Raw genomic sequence first — 14,447 nt, 5'->3', positions numbered from 1 at the left:
GACCAAGCCATGGTCCTTGAGGGAGCTCCGTTCCATTTCCCTGTGCTGACACAACTTAGGGCTGCCTCTGCGAACTCAGGGCCTGTCATCAGCCAGCGGGAGAGCAGGCTGGACTTTGGGATCTCCCAGAGGAAAGCCAGTGTCTGCTGCAGGGCATGAGACGGGAAGGTGCTGCCATGTCTGAAGAGGAAGGTGAAAAAGTCCCTCCGAGGACTAGTGAGTGACGGTTCAGTCAGTGGATACCTCTGTTTATTTTATTATAAGATTAAGCTGTTATATAAGTTCGGAGTGTTTGGGTTGCTTGGAGCTGATATTATACGTTCCATTTTAATGACTTTATTAGGTGAAAGTATAAGAACAAATCCGCTTCCACTCATGTAAGCCTACAGGTATCTTTCTGCGAAGAAGCGTCTTGCTTTATGAAGCGTGAAACAGAGTTCGTGCCCTCTCTAAGCAATAATCTAGCTGAAGCTGAAAAGCTTTGTGGATGTTTTTTTTTCTTTCTGTTCTTATGACTGCATTTAAAGCAGTTGCTATTTCTTTACAAGGTGTTTCGGCAAATTTAGCCTGGAGATTAGATGAGTAGGTTTGAAATAGATGCATACTCAACAGCCTGGTTGGGGTATCCTACTGGGGGGCGGGGGGCACTGCAATTTCAGCCAATTCCTATACTCGTGTATTTGTTACTCATGTATTTCTGCGATGTCCTAGATGTACCATGCCACGTATACAGCTTGAAGTTCTTATAACCAGTATCAGCTGAACATTTTCCATTAATGGTAACGCTGGGATTTCAGAGGGAAAACTATTCCTTCTCTTCCTTACTCCCAGTCACAGGGCCCAGTAGTGCTAATGTCAATTAGGAAACTCAATTTAGAAAGGGAAAGGAGAGAAGCTGGCTGGGTCTGTGTTTTTTTTTTCTTTGTATATCCAGACAAAAGACTCTTTACACATTAAAGGAGAGTTTTTCCTTAGGCTATTATCTCAGGAGTGACCTATCCAAGTATGAAGCATGGATTTTTGGTTCTGATCCTTAGGGGTTGGGTAGAGTTGTGTTACTTTGTGGAGTACAAATAAAGATTTTTAACCAGGAAAGAGACTTACTCTGCCTTATTTCACCTGAGAAACATTAGGAATATTAAGTTCAGTTTTGCCTGTCTTGCTTATTGTCCTTCTCAGATATGTGAATTCCTCACCCCTGTAATTGGAGAGCCGAGTATTAAAGCAGCTTTCTCCTTCCTCAATTTTAAAAAATGTTTCCCTGTCCAAGGCAGTCTTTCTGCCTTCATTTTTTAAATTTTCAGGTTTCAGAGGAAGGAACCAGAGAGACAAGACTTAAACAGTTATTGTAGAAGGCAAGTAAAGAAAAGCTTCTGCAGCTATAACTTTATGAAATGCACTTTGCAGTTTTAGCAAGGTAGGAAAGACAGAAAATGTCTGTGTCCAGTATTTCTTCCTTTTTATTTAACCAACCTAACATAATGGTCAGAAAGGTTTGGGGAAAGGCGTGCTTGGTTATCTTCTGCTTGAGCAAAGCTGGAAAGGCAGGAGCCAGCTGGAGAGTAGCCTTGCCCTGTCTGCAGTGCGAGGTGCAGCTCCCCGTCTGGTTGCTGATCCAGTCGGTTGCTGTAAGAATGCCTTAAATTTTTTTTCCCTTGGATGAAAAATTATGATCTCTAGAGGCTCTCTGTGTTTATATTTTATGTCTAAATTCAGAGCTGAAATTACAGACAGAAATAGCGATGTATTGGCCCTCTTTAGAGAGAAAACAGGTTGATGGTGAGAAATCCGTCCGTGCCAGCAAGAATCAGCGGCTGGGTCGCCCTTCTGACTCCCCGCCCGTGAGGAAGGTTGGCGACTCTGCCCGGCGAAGGCACTGGCTTAATCCGAGCTGTTTATCTGCGTGTAAGTAACAGTAAGATGAATAACTTTTGCCTTTCCCTGAAAAAAACTGAGGCGTCCAGTAGGTATCTTGCGTGATGTACCCACTGAATGGGGAAGGTAATGACTTTGGGATTCCTGTTAGGAAATGGAGAATTGAAGAATCAGGATGGTCCTCTCATATTGCACAGTGAAAAGGAAAAATGCTCATTTTCCTTTTCTTGAGCATGAACTCCTCCTGCTTTTAACACAGAGTCAAAAATAGTAGAGGCTTAAGAGATCTTTTCAGACTTTGAAAACTAAAAACAGTAATGATTTTTCAGTTTGTGGGTTTTTTCTGCCAAAAGATGTTTTTATTAATTCTTCTTTAGCGAAGAAAGTAAGAAAATTTCCGCCCCCTTTTTGGAGGATTGGACAATATTGGCAGATTAATGGAAGGCTTTGCAAATCTTCTAATGGAAGATTTCCACAGCAGTCTGTGTTTTGACACAGAGTAAAATGAAAAGCTTTGAGTAATTCTATCCAATTCCTGTCAGCTCTCAGTTTGACATAAACTCTCTCTCTGAAAAACAATTGTCTCTTTTCCCTCTCTGCCCCAATTATAGAAAATAAACATTTTAATTTGATCCCTTTTTTTTCTATGCCAGATAGCAATCTGGACCTTGGAGAGAAAAAGAGCAAAATCTGCACTCTCTTTTCTGTTTAATACACAAATCATCTGAAGTAAATGTTTATGCAATCTGATGCAGGGTTGAGTTTTGAAATAACAAATCCCAAGTGAAATAGTCGCAGCCTGACACTCCTTAGCTTGATTTTCAAGATTAGATATATGCACAGCTACAAGCACTTTTTTTTTTTTTAGTGGGACTTTGCATGTCTTTACCCAGTGTGTTGGTTATTTGCAACCTGTGGTGGAAATTAGGCTCCTAACATGAGAAGAGTTTTTAAGGCATTGCTGCGGGATTACTGAGGAGTACTAATGATGCGAGTATGTCAAGTGACCTGATGAGTAAAGCTCTGCTGTGTGAGTGAGGGCTTTTGAAAGCCTGATCTGTCAATGTGTGGGTTTAAAAAAGAGGCTGAGAGGGAACTTAAAGCAATTGTCTGTCCAAGGACGCTCCAGGCTTGGTTTGCTGAGGTGGGAAATCAGAGCTCTAGAAAAATCCTTCAAGGATACAGGGAAAAAACACACCTTGGTGAAAGCAGAGGATTGGAAAAACACTTATTCTGAGAGTTTTTTTGAAAACCAATGTGAAAACTGTTTAGATGGATGGTCACTGTAAAGAGTGGTGTTGAAGGAGAACGCCAGGGTTTCTCCAAGCTGCTCTTCGTGTGACTGCCCCTCAGGCAACTGCAGTCGAAACAGTAAGAATTCAGATATTTGAAGTTCACGCCATTCATTTTAATTGAAACGAACGAGGGAGCACTTACATGTCAGCAGGTACAAGGAGGCAGGGAGGCAGTGATGGACAGGGCTTCGCTGGGCTGCCTCGGCAGCGTGCTGCTGCTCCTGCCTCACCTGCCAGGGGGGTCTGGGGCCTCAGCATCTGGGATAACTTTGATTTCTGTCTGATCCTCAGTCTTTTGATTTGCAATTACTTGGCCCCAGTTTCATGTAAATAACTTTTAAAATTGTTTTGTGCAGCCTCCCAAGCTGTAATGAACTTCAGATGAATAAATTGCACACCTGAGATCGCGAAACACTGGTAAATAAAATTGCAAAAGGAGAGATCTCAGGAAAGATGCAGACTAAGGAGTGGTGTAGGATAATTTCTCAGGAGAGACTATTTAAGTCTTTTATTTCCTCATCAGATGTTTTAAGAATTCCCTGAAGCGTTTTGTGGTAGAACAAAAGCCTAAATAATCGTAATTCTTGCCAACACCAGTCATTCCTGTAAAATTCATGCCTTGCATCTGTCTCTGTAGTCGTCAGATAAATCAGCACCCCCTCACAATAACCCTACAAAGCAAAGAGCGCAGTTGCGAGTCACGTTGCTGTGTGTTAAGTGGTTTAGTCAGCTCTCCAAAGGCAGCTGCTGGTTTTGCCAGGATGATTTCACGTCCATTTCCTGAATTCTCAAGCTTGTCCAGCAAGTAATTTGTATAACAACTGTCTTGGCCACCTAGCATCTTTCCTTGGATGCAAAAAAATGAGCTTTTTTTCCTATCCCAGCCACATGTACGTGTGTGTCTGTGTATAGGTACAAGGGGAAGTATGAACGCCAGCTCCTTCCCCCTGCTAATCTAAACTACTTTGCTCTTGAACTGTCGTATGTTGTGAATCCACTGTACATCTTGCCAAAAAAAACCCAAAATCACACGCATGAAAGAAAAAGGATTAGGTAGGTTTTTCAGGACAATATATGTTCCCTGTAGCCAGGATGGGTGAGACCGGGCAAAGTTTTATTCACTTTGCAGAGTTTTCCAGCACCACCCGCCAGGTCTCCTGGTCATGAATTCCTGGTGTCCTCCTGCTCTGCCCTAGGGCACCTGGCACATACCACCCTGCCCAGGAGGCACCAGCGCCCTGGGCTGGGTCACAGATCTCGTGTATTTTCAGATATTTTGAAACTGTTTTCACAGCCAGAGCGAGCCAGAGGAGACCCAGGAGCTCGCTAAAGTGCTCTTCAGACATTGCCAGACTTCTTGAGAGGACCAGCACTGGCAAGTGTGGACCTACAGCCCTGAGCAACACCTGGCCCGAAGCCTGGGGCATCACCTAGATTTGGCCATAAGCTGTAAACATCCAAGACCCCATGCCTTATGGCCACAAACCACTCAGTATGTAAAACCCTAACCTATGTGTCCCTACCTTTAAGAAGAAAGTAGCGTCCGAGCAGCAATTTGCAGCCGATTTCACTTTGGGTCATGGAAACCGCAGGCAGAGTCTGGCTCTGGGGCAGTGCCCATTGCTGCAGGTTCCCTGCTCTGCCCCAGAGTACCCTGGCACAAAATTCTCATTTGCCTGAGGCATACAGATACAGAGACTGGTGTCCCACATTTGTTCTTTCCTGTTGTCAAACATTCCTGAAGAAAGATTGTGAGACCTTTCAAATCATCCTTTCTGTATACCTTTCTTTGTTCTCCTTCTCCCTTTGCCATCTGCTACCCAAATCCAAAGTGTAGATGTGCGTCTGACACATCTGAATGTCCTTGTTTTCTCTCCTACCCCATTTCATGCTCATGCTTTATAGAGTCATTCCAGCAATGTTTTTACTTGCTTCTAAAGAGGTGCAAAATTAAGCATTTCATTTTTTCAGTTCAGTTGTAGTAGCTTATTTTATGGGAATTTTAGCAGGTCGACTCCACATAAGTGAGGTTCTTTAAAATGATGACACTTTAAAATGTGTCATCACAATTTAATTGCAGATTTCCACACACACACCCTCCCCTTGGGCTAACTGGCAAAAGGGTGAAAAATTCACCTGTTTGAGATCTGCAGCGTATACAATAAGTCTTCTGCTGATGCGAATAAGCATAGCTTTTAGTAGCATGGCATGCCCCTCGCTAATCCAACACCAGCAATATGTCAGCGGCTCGTAGGCAGTGCAATGACTTTGCCAGTGAGATTTTGGTCAATGGTATTTTGAAAGTGAGCACCATCTTCAATTACTTCTGCTTTCTAACTGCTTAGTAGAAGATTGTGTAGGGCAAACAGCAACCAGAAATCTTAAGAGCCAATCCTTAGAGCAACAGAGAACGTTCGCTGGCGACACAGGAGTGGACTGCACTGAAGACAGCTGGCTAACGTGTGCTTGCGTGTGCACAAATCCAGAACTCTAAGAATTACTTCATGAATATTTTTGGTTTAAAATTTTGAGAGCTTCAGCCTTATTTATATCCGAATAGATTTGATAGTGTGTCTGGGCGTGCGTGCATCTGCAACAGGGAGTAATTCATACTATGTACGCATTTTTAGGGAGAGGTGGATTCTATTTTGGATTAAAGAAAACAAAAGAATAAACAAAAGTAAACTTACAAAAGACCTCTGTGTCTAATTTTTTTTTTTTTTTTTGCTTTGCGAAAGTTGCAACTTTTGAGTACGAAAGTACCAGTGTTTAAAAACAGTTCTAAGGAGCATAGAAGTCCAGGAAAAATACTTTATAGCTACCGTTTGATTGCTTGTATAGTTTGAAATGAGCAGTGAATAAAGGATGGCTTGTAACAGAGGAAATGTGTGCAGGAGGATTATGCACACAGGCAAATGAGAGCAGTTAGAATTTAAAGAAAAAAAGTCCTGAACAGATATTCAGAATATCATTTTGAAGTAAAAGGCAAAAATCAACAGGAAAATACCCCTGTGAGTTTTGAAAAGGACAAAAATATAGCAAGTGGAAGCAGATGCAGGAGGTTTTCCTTTATAGAATAATGGTGGGAATTAGGACGAGAGTATGTTAATCCATTGGTGAACTAGAAGAGAGGAATTTGGAAAATGGACAGAACAGTGCACAAAAATGACCTGGAAGAATTGGTTGGTGCTGCTTAATATTCATCTAATTCTTCTGACATTAACCTAGATTTGGTTTGGTTATGTAAGTGGATGCATATATGTCAGCCTTTACATGTAATAGAATATTGCTCTGAAATGGTTTTTCACTTACTGAGAACTCCCTGCAGAATGCCAGGCGTTTCCCCATACCAGCTTTTTGCTGCTATGCTGATGAGGTTGTCTTTGGAAGGTGTCTCGCTGAGAAGTACCCTGATTATCAAAGTAGCTCAGTACTGATAGCATCAGGCACTGGTGAGAAACGGGCTTGCTGTAACAACGGGGTAGCGAGCTGCATTTTTGCTTCTAGAAAAGCAGTTCATAATGTTGGAAGTCTGACTGCAGCAGTGCATGTGATTGTACAACTGTCTTAAGTACAGCAGGCAGTTTAAAGATGCCTGTAAGTAGCAAAGAAGGTACAAAGATGGGGTACTTGAGTTACACTTGCAGCCGACGTGTAAAGCTCATGGTTTTCCCTCGCTATGCCAGTAGCACTGGTCAGAGACTTACGTTGCATAAACCTAACAAAACTCTAAAACCGAAACCCTCTCAGTACTTGCTCCACATGTAGCATAATTGACAAGAATAACCCCCACGCAGCTGGTATAACAGCAGCCCTAGGGAGGGCAGAATAGGATTAGAAGAAGAAAGGGGAAAGAGAGGAGCCAGACTGTGGCAGTAAGCAAAGCCGAAACAGAACTCACTCTGCTGCAGTGATACGTGGTCCTTGCCGCAGTGCACAGGAGTCCCTCTGAGTGCCGGCCTCAGTGGAAAAGGCTCATATATACTGTTTATTAATATGCAAACCACTCCCCGTGACAAGTATGCCATTATGACTCTCTCTCTCCCCCCTCTCACACACACACAGACACACACAAAGCAAATGCATCATTCCCTCAGATAACAAGCCAGCTTTGTGACTTTTTTGGACTAGTACAGCAAATTGGGTACTGGAGCTTCTGTTCAAGGGCAAAAAATACTTTAAAGTGTCATTTAAATAATAATAATAATAATAAATAGACACTGGGGAGCTGAGTCAGATGATGGGTGGGTTTTTTAAAATGTAAAAAATGCGGAGCAAGCCAAGAAACAGCTGTCTTAGATTATTTCTAACTAATGTGGAGCTCTCCAGTATCTGATCTAATTATAGAACAATGCCTTAAGTAGCTGCATTCTCATTAAAACAGAGGAGCCAGAAATAAACAAAAAAAAAAAAGAAAGAAAATATAACTTCCAGGCCTTTGTCATAAAGAACAAAGTGAGTTAAGATTTTTTTTTTTTTGCCATTATCAGTGAAGAAGGGGGCAAAAGGATTCGAGCAAACTCTGTCCATGAGTAATGCACATTAGTTGTTAGAGCTCTGTGGTGTTACTGCTTCTCATTACTCATGGGTGTTGTGCTTTTTTGTTTGTTTTTTTCTTTTTCCAATTCATTTGTACTTTGACCTCAACAAAGTCTGTTCAATGTCGCTGTGCTTTGCTTTCCTCTTTGTGTGCCACCAGAACGCAGCAGCCTTGGAGCAAAGCTTTCTGGTGCTAAAGAGATAGTCTGATGTGTACCGCACAAATCTGCTTTGAAGCCTCGTTCACTTTGTATAAATAAATGGTTGTGGGTGTTCTTCGCAGGTGCAGAGAGCAGTGCTAATCAAAGCGCTCTCCCCTGGGATGAGGAGGTGCCAGATCCTTGTAGCTCCCACCATTAATCATTTGCCTGCAGGTCAACCCACTTCCATGCAATACATGTTTTCCCCTGGAGTCAGCAGCTGAGTTTTCAACCACCAGCAGCCTTTATAGCTAAGAGAAAGTTTACAAAAAAAAAACCCACCCAAAGTGTCTTCTAATTGGGACTGGTGTAATCTGAGTTTTGAGCCAAATTGTCAAGGACAACCTTAACGGTGGCATTTCCTTTCTTTTGGACTTGCCTTGACTGCAGATTCATGCTTTAATATTCCTTTTCTCCAGCATATCAATGGGGGTGGTGGTGGTGGTGGCTGTGGTTTTGAGTACATCCCAAAAAGGGAAGGTTAAAGTGGTTCAACTAAAACCCTGTTTCACCAGTTTTTAATCGTTCAAAGCAGCCTTTGTGAGCCACGACTGTTCCTTCAATTGCAGAGAAGCAGCTGAGATTTTTTTTTTCCCCATTTCATTAGCAGAAAACTGAAGCAATATTTACAGTTCTCAAAAACTTTGCTTTTGGAGAGAAGTAAATGGAATTAATATGAAACAAACCTATTTTACAAATATTTGCAAGATTTTGAGCCACTGAGAAGTTCAATTTACTTGGAGTGGAACACAGCAGTATGTTGTGGGTTCTGGTTCTCAGCCTTCCCAAGAGGAAAGCAGAAGGTATTCTCCAGGAATTGCTTTCAACAGACAGCAGTTTCCTCCTACCTTGGCAGGGTTGCCAGTGATAGTGTGTGGTGAAGCATTAGTAAGAACATTGGTAATCTAGCTTTTGCTTTCGATGTGAGGTGGTTAACGAGTTAAAGCTGTACCTTCGCTGCAAGAGTTCCCTTTGTTGAGCTGGCATGAAGCACAAGCACTTCTTTGTGCTACAATTATACCTCAAACGAACGACGAGGTAGTAAAAAGCCCTTTTTCCCTTTGCCTGTAGGAAACCTTTAATGCGGATCAGGGAGAAAACCTTTCCAACCTGTGGCAGAACTGTGCTGAGGACCAACTCTTTAACTTTGTATTTTCGAATGGGTAACTCGGTCCCTGTCCAGTGGAAGCCGTGCTCAGGCCAGGCGTCACGGGCAGGCGTTATTCCCTCCCCCCGGTGCTGCTCTGAACACCTTAGGGTCTGGCAGGGAGCGTGGTTATACAAACAGTAGGATTTACAAAGGCTGCTGCTCAAGAGAGCACCTATTACTCAGGTGAGTACAGCTCTTTACAGGATCAGGAGGTAGGTTCCTCCTCCTGAAGAAAAAAATAATTCTTCCTTTCTGCCAGATTCTGCTTACCGCACATGTGAACAATCAAATAAATGCCTGCGCTTCCTAAAATGGGAAGTGATTTGTGCCCGCAAGTTTAAAATAATGAAGTTAGTAATGCGCTGAACCGGTTTAACCTTAGTTCCTTCTGTTGATGATTTCTTACAGATTAAGCTCTCCATTTCTGTTGCCCTTTCGGCCTGCAACAGCTGTTGGCCGCATGAAAAATGTGCTGAACTGCCAGTTGTATGCAGTCAGGCTGGGACTGTGTATCAGTTTGTTGCACGAGGCTCTTCGCCCAAAGTGTCTTTCGCTTCTGTTCAACTTCTGGAAGCTTTAGGACCGGGAGAACAAACCGATCGAGATCATCATCTATTAAATGAAGCGTGTATAAAACCTGGGTGGAGACATATCCGTTCAGGTCAGACACCTTCCCCTTGAACTGTGGCAGAGGCGTTTTCGTAGTAGGATCTGCGGTGAAATGCCCCGCGACTCAGCTGTTTGCATTTTGACAATTTGCCCTTTGCTCATGGAGCAACATCTAGTTTTCTTGCGGTCGGCCGAGCCCCGTGGACAGCTTTGCAGGCGTGTGTCTGGCGATTGCGTGGAGTCACAAGTCAGCAAAAGGATGCTTTCTGTGCATTTTATACAGGGACGCGAAGGCATTAACTAACTAAATGACACATTTTCTTTCTTGGTCAGCATGGAGGCTCCCCTCTCAGTTTGAAAGCCCTAGATAAATGCAGAGGAAGCCACGTGGATTAAAATTAAATCCAAGATTTAGTTCAGCAGATGTCCCTTTCAGAGCATTCACAGGCTATTGCGTGATCAGTACACTACAGGGCAGATCTCTTGCCTCATGATTCCCTAAGCGTTGAGGGATCACTCTGGCTATGGACTCGTGGCCAGCCCTTTCCCACCTCTTCTTTCTCCGTCACTGCTCCACCTTGCACCCCCATCGTTAATAGTTAAGCGCAAGATTTGAAACAAGAAACAGCGTCTCATGCTTTTGCCCATGTTTTGTTGTAAGTCTCTATGGTAAGATAGCTTGCTTACGCTGTGTGTCAGTAGAAACATGCAGCAGAAGCATTTCCCGACGGCTCACTTTGGGAACGGTAAGAGTCCAGCTCACCCAGAGCTGAAATGGGAGGAAGTGCATGACCACGCTGCAGGCTTTTCCCTGCTGGAAGGGAAACCCCAACCAGGCTTTTATGGCGAGCCAGCTTTTGCACTGGCCAAGACATGACCATGTTATTGAGACTGGTAACCTGCAGTTAGTGCGTCTGTTTGTGCCTCCAGGAGAATAAATCCACTCGAGCCAGAAGTGTCACTATAAATTTAGATATAGCTGTCGTGTTCACTTCCTTAGCAATTTCCTCGCGCCATCCCTGTCTTTTTTCTTTTTCTTTTCTTTTTTTTTAATTACAGTGTTATGCTACTATTACAGACTTGAGCAAACTAACATTTAGTGTAAGATATAGGAAGTGAATAATGATACCTTTCATAATTTTTAAGCCCCTTAACAAGGGATATTAGGCCTGTATTTAGAAACCTGCAAATGCAGCAAAGGCGCTTACCTTTTATGTTTATATGTAATAGAGCTCAGCAATTTGCCTTCTCTTTTAGCAAGCAGTAAATTAAGCCAGAGAAATTCAGCTTCAATGTTTGGCAAACGCAACTTAAGTTTACAAATACTTTTGCTCAAAGAAGTGCCGTGGGGGTATTTATTTTTTGAAAAGTTGGCACGTTTAAACTTTTTATTGTGAATTAATGTTCGTGTTGCTTTTTTCTAATTTGAAATATAACCATAAAAAAAAAAAAGTTGAGTGTACTTTAAAAACACCATCTGTGTGACTATAAGCATGTTCTAACATTTGCCGCTTGTTTTGCTCATGCACATTGCATTGCTTTATGATATTTTGTAAAAAGTATACAGAAGGGTCATGAATGCATTTGAAAGAAATTATCCATTCTTAATCAAACATCCTTCCAGTGTTACCGTAGCTCCAGTAAAAGGCAATGTTTAATGATCAATGAGATCATTAAATGAGCAATAATGAGATTTGCTTTTAAAGCAGAGCAGCTTAGAGAAGTAATCAAGTACAGAGAAGCCTACAGTTTGGGGGGTTTGGGTTTAGCTGATAACTTTTTTCCTCTGCTGCCGGCAGCAGGGAGCTTTTGTGCATAGAAGAGTGAAAAGCATCAGCTGAAAGATTCATCTTCAAATTGCTACATGGAGAGCAAGAGCAGTAAAAAGCAGACTGTTAGAGACAGTTCTTCATGTTCAGAAACAATCTCTCGGATTTGTTCATAAGAAGCAGGAAAGTTCACAGGTGCCGGTGGTTGTGTACGAAAGACCCTGATCCAAAGCCCAGTGAAGCTGGCTTAAGGACTTGTGCTGACTTCAGTGGGCTCTTGTCTCAGGTGCTGGCTTTGCACTTGAGAATATGAGTAAGGTTGCAATGGCTCATTTAGTTGAAGCATTTGGAATTACTTTTTCTACTGCATTTGCTTCAGCATTTCATGTAAGTAACGCTCCGTCCTGAGTTAGCTGGCAGACTATTTACTTTCTTTAGCTTAGCGCTCCTGTTTATGAGAAACTGGCCAAGGTAAGGAAAACCCAGTTACCCTACAGAATGCATTTATCCGAATAGCTTCTCTGGCTTAGAAGAGGAGCAATGACTCTCTTCCCAACGCGTAGGGAGTTACACGCATACATGACATTTAAGCACAAATTCTTGATGAATAGCCAGAGGATCCATCTCTTCAGAAGATGCAGTTCAGCATAGAGACACAGAGTGGAGGTCCTTGGTATGTCAGCTGACGGCTGACCCATGCCCATTTGTGGTCTCTGTACTGATGCTTTGTTTCCCATTACATCCTGCAGAAATTCCCTCATGGAACTGGAAAAACCACATAGCCGAGTCAGGGCAGTCAGCTGCTTTTCTTATTTCAATTAATGCCTTGTTATCCCTCTGTAAAAGGGAAGTAAGAGTTAAGAAATAAATATCTGTGTACAAGTTGCAGAAGATAAGAGAGCTTTGTTCCTCATTTCGTGCATGTGGTCGAAGTATTGATGAAAATTGGAGATGCTGTCTGTTTGGATAGTTAAATCACGAGCTTTCATCCCCTTGTGGACCCTTGTAATTGTATCACATTGCATGAACGACTACGTAAAGGAATCAGATGTGCTTTATGAGTAGGAAAATAATCTGTGATTCACAGAAGTAGGCCAATGCAATTAGTGAAATGTTAAGCCTCGTAATGTAATGTAAGATGTGCTGTCTGCCCGCTTCCATCCACATCACTTTCAGTAGGGATAACATTACACAAATGTGTTACTTAACAAGCAAATATCAAAATCTTTTGAAGAGAAGCCTTCTTAAAAACATTAAGCTGCTTCATCTCATGAACAAGTACTAGATGGTCTCACTGGGAAGTCCCCGGGGAGTCCTGAGCAGGCACAGGACCCGTGCAGGGAGGGCACGCTCCCTGTTTACAGATATGCACTGAAAGGCTGAAGGAGGAGAAATCCTTCACTTCAACCTTTTGAAATGTGAGAGTTCCCCAAAAAAGTAATCTCTCCACACCATCCTTTGTGAGTCAATGAAATGAATCATATGATATCACAATCACTTTCAAGGAAACTAAAGTGGATTAAGAACAACAGGGTTTCAAAACTTTGTAGGTTTTGTTTTGCATTTTGGGTTTTTTTTTTTCTTTTTTTTTTTTGCTTTTCCAGGTTATTGCTGTAGGACAAGTTTTCCTGGAAGTATATGGGGGCAATCTGGCAAAGCGAGCGAGGCAAAAGGATCAATGTCTAAGCCTTAATTTTGCTACCGTGCAATAGAGCCGTAGGTGCCTCGTGAAGCACATAAGTGAAATACTTCATCCTGCCTGAAAACCAGAATTCTACTTTTAAAGGAGCAAGGTGTCCCCCATGGCTCCAGTAATGACTTTCCAGCAGCACCTGCTCTAATCACAGCAGAAACCAGTACTGGTAAGTCCAACATAAATGCACTAGGGGAACACTTGCATTTGTTTCCAGATGACAGAACTTACCCAGTTCCGTAGCTAGCCTACATCTAAAGCTCACTGTGTCCCCAGTATATTGGCATACTAAAGGAGATTAGAGGAAGTATATGTCTAATATATATAAGAAAACCCTATTGAAAATACTAGGTGAGGAATGAACTTGTTTAGCTGAAACACTGGATGTCTCTGATTAATGGTTAATCTTGAGGAAGAATTAACACCAAGGGACCTTGTCTGATGGTTTCTGAAGCTGCAGACAGACAGCTCTTGCCCAAGCGCAGCTTGATCACGTAGCGTGTGTGTTCCTGGAGGAGCTGGATGCGCTGCGTGGGGGCCACAGGCAGCACGAGGTGGTGCTTCTGCCTGGCTGAGGCTTACGGGGACTTCAGCTGACGCGTGCTGCCCTGCCCTGTGGCGCAATCGCTTGGCCTCCCAGCCTTTCGTTCACGTCCTCTTTTGGGTTGATGCTGTGTTCGGACCTGTGGACATGTCTTTAAGGGGACTTGCTTCCAGTTGCTTGAAGCTCTGGGTGCAAAACCACAGGTAACTATGTGCGGTAGGCAGCTGTATTCCTGATTTGCCCATAGAAAGCAAAGAAGCACAAAGCTAGGTGCATAGACCTGGAGGCCATTTCTAAACCTAGCCATAAATATTTACTGCTTTATCTTTGTCTTGTGCTTGTCTGCAGTTGTTGAGGCCCAGAGGTTAAATATATTAAGGCAGTGTCTTTTGTTTAGTGGCTTAAAGTGCAGCAGAAGGGGAAGGGAGCTAGTATTTGACATTAGACAGGTGTAAACTGCAAAACTAATTAAAAATTAACAAAATACCAGGCATGATTAGAATGAGAATCCATTGGGAAAAGCTCTGCAGGGAGAGCAACAGGGGTTGCCTTTGGCTTCAGACTCTCCTCTCGCAGCTCCGGAGAAGAGAGGGATGTCTGCCCTTTTCCTTTTTCTCAGGTGCAGGAAGCATAAAATAGCCCTGCCCGCATGGTGCACGGAAGGATGATCTGGGTCAAAACGCAGTTTCCAACAGCAGTTGTGCTCTATGTTCCCGCTCTGATATCCAGACATAGTGGTAATCATGAAAGCGCAGCGCAAAACTGCAAACACC

The sequence above is a fragment of the Fulmarus glacialis genome, unplaced genomic scaffold, assembly GCF_000690835.1.
Source record: "Fulmarus glacialis isolate BGI_N327 unplaced genomic scaffold, ASM69083v1 scaffold33388, whole genome shotgun sequence".
NCBI classification, from domain to species: Eukaryota; Metazoa; Chordata; class Aves; order Procellariiformes; family Procellariidae; genus Fulmarus; species Fulmarus glacialis.
This window is presented reverse-complemented; position numbering follows the sequence as displayed.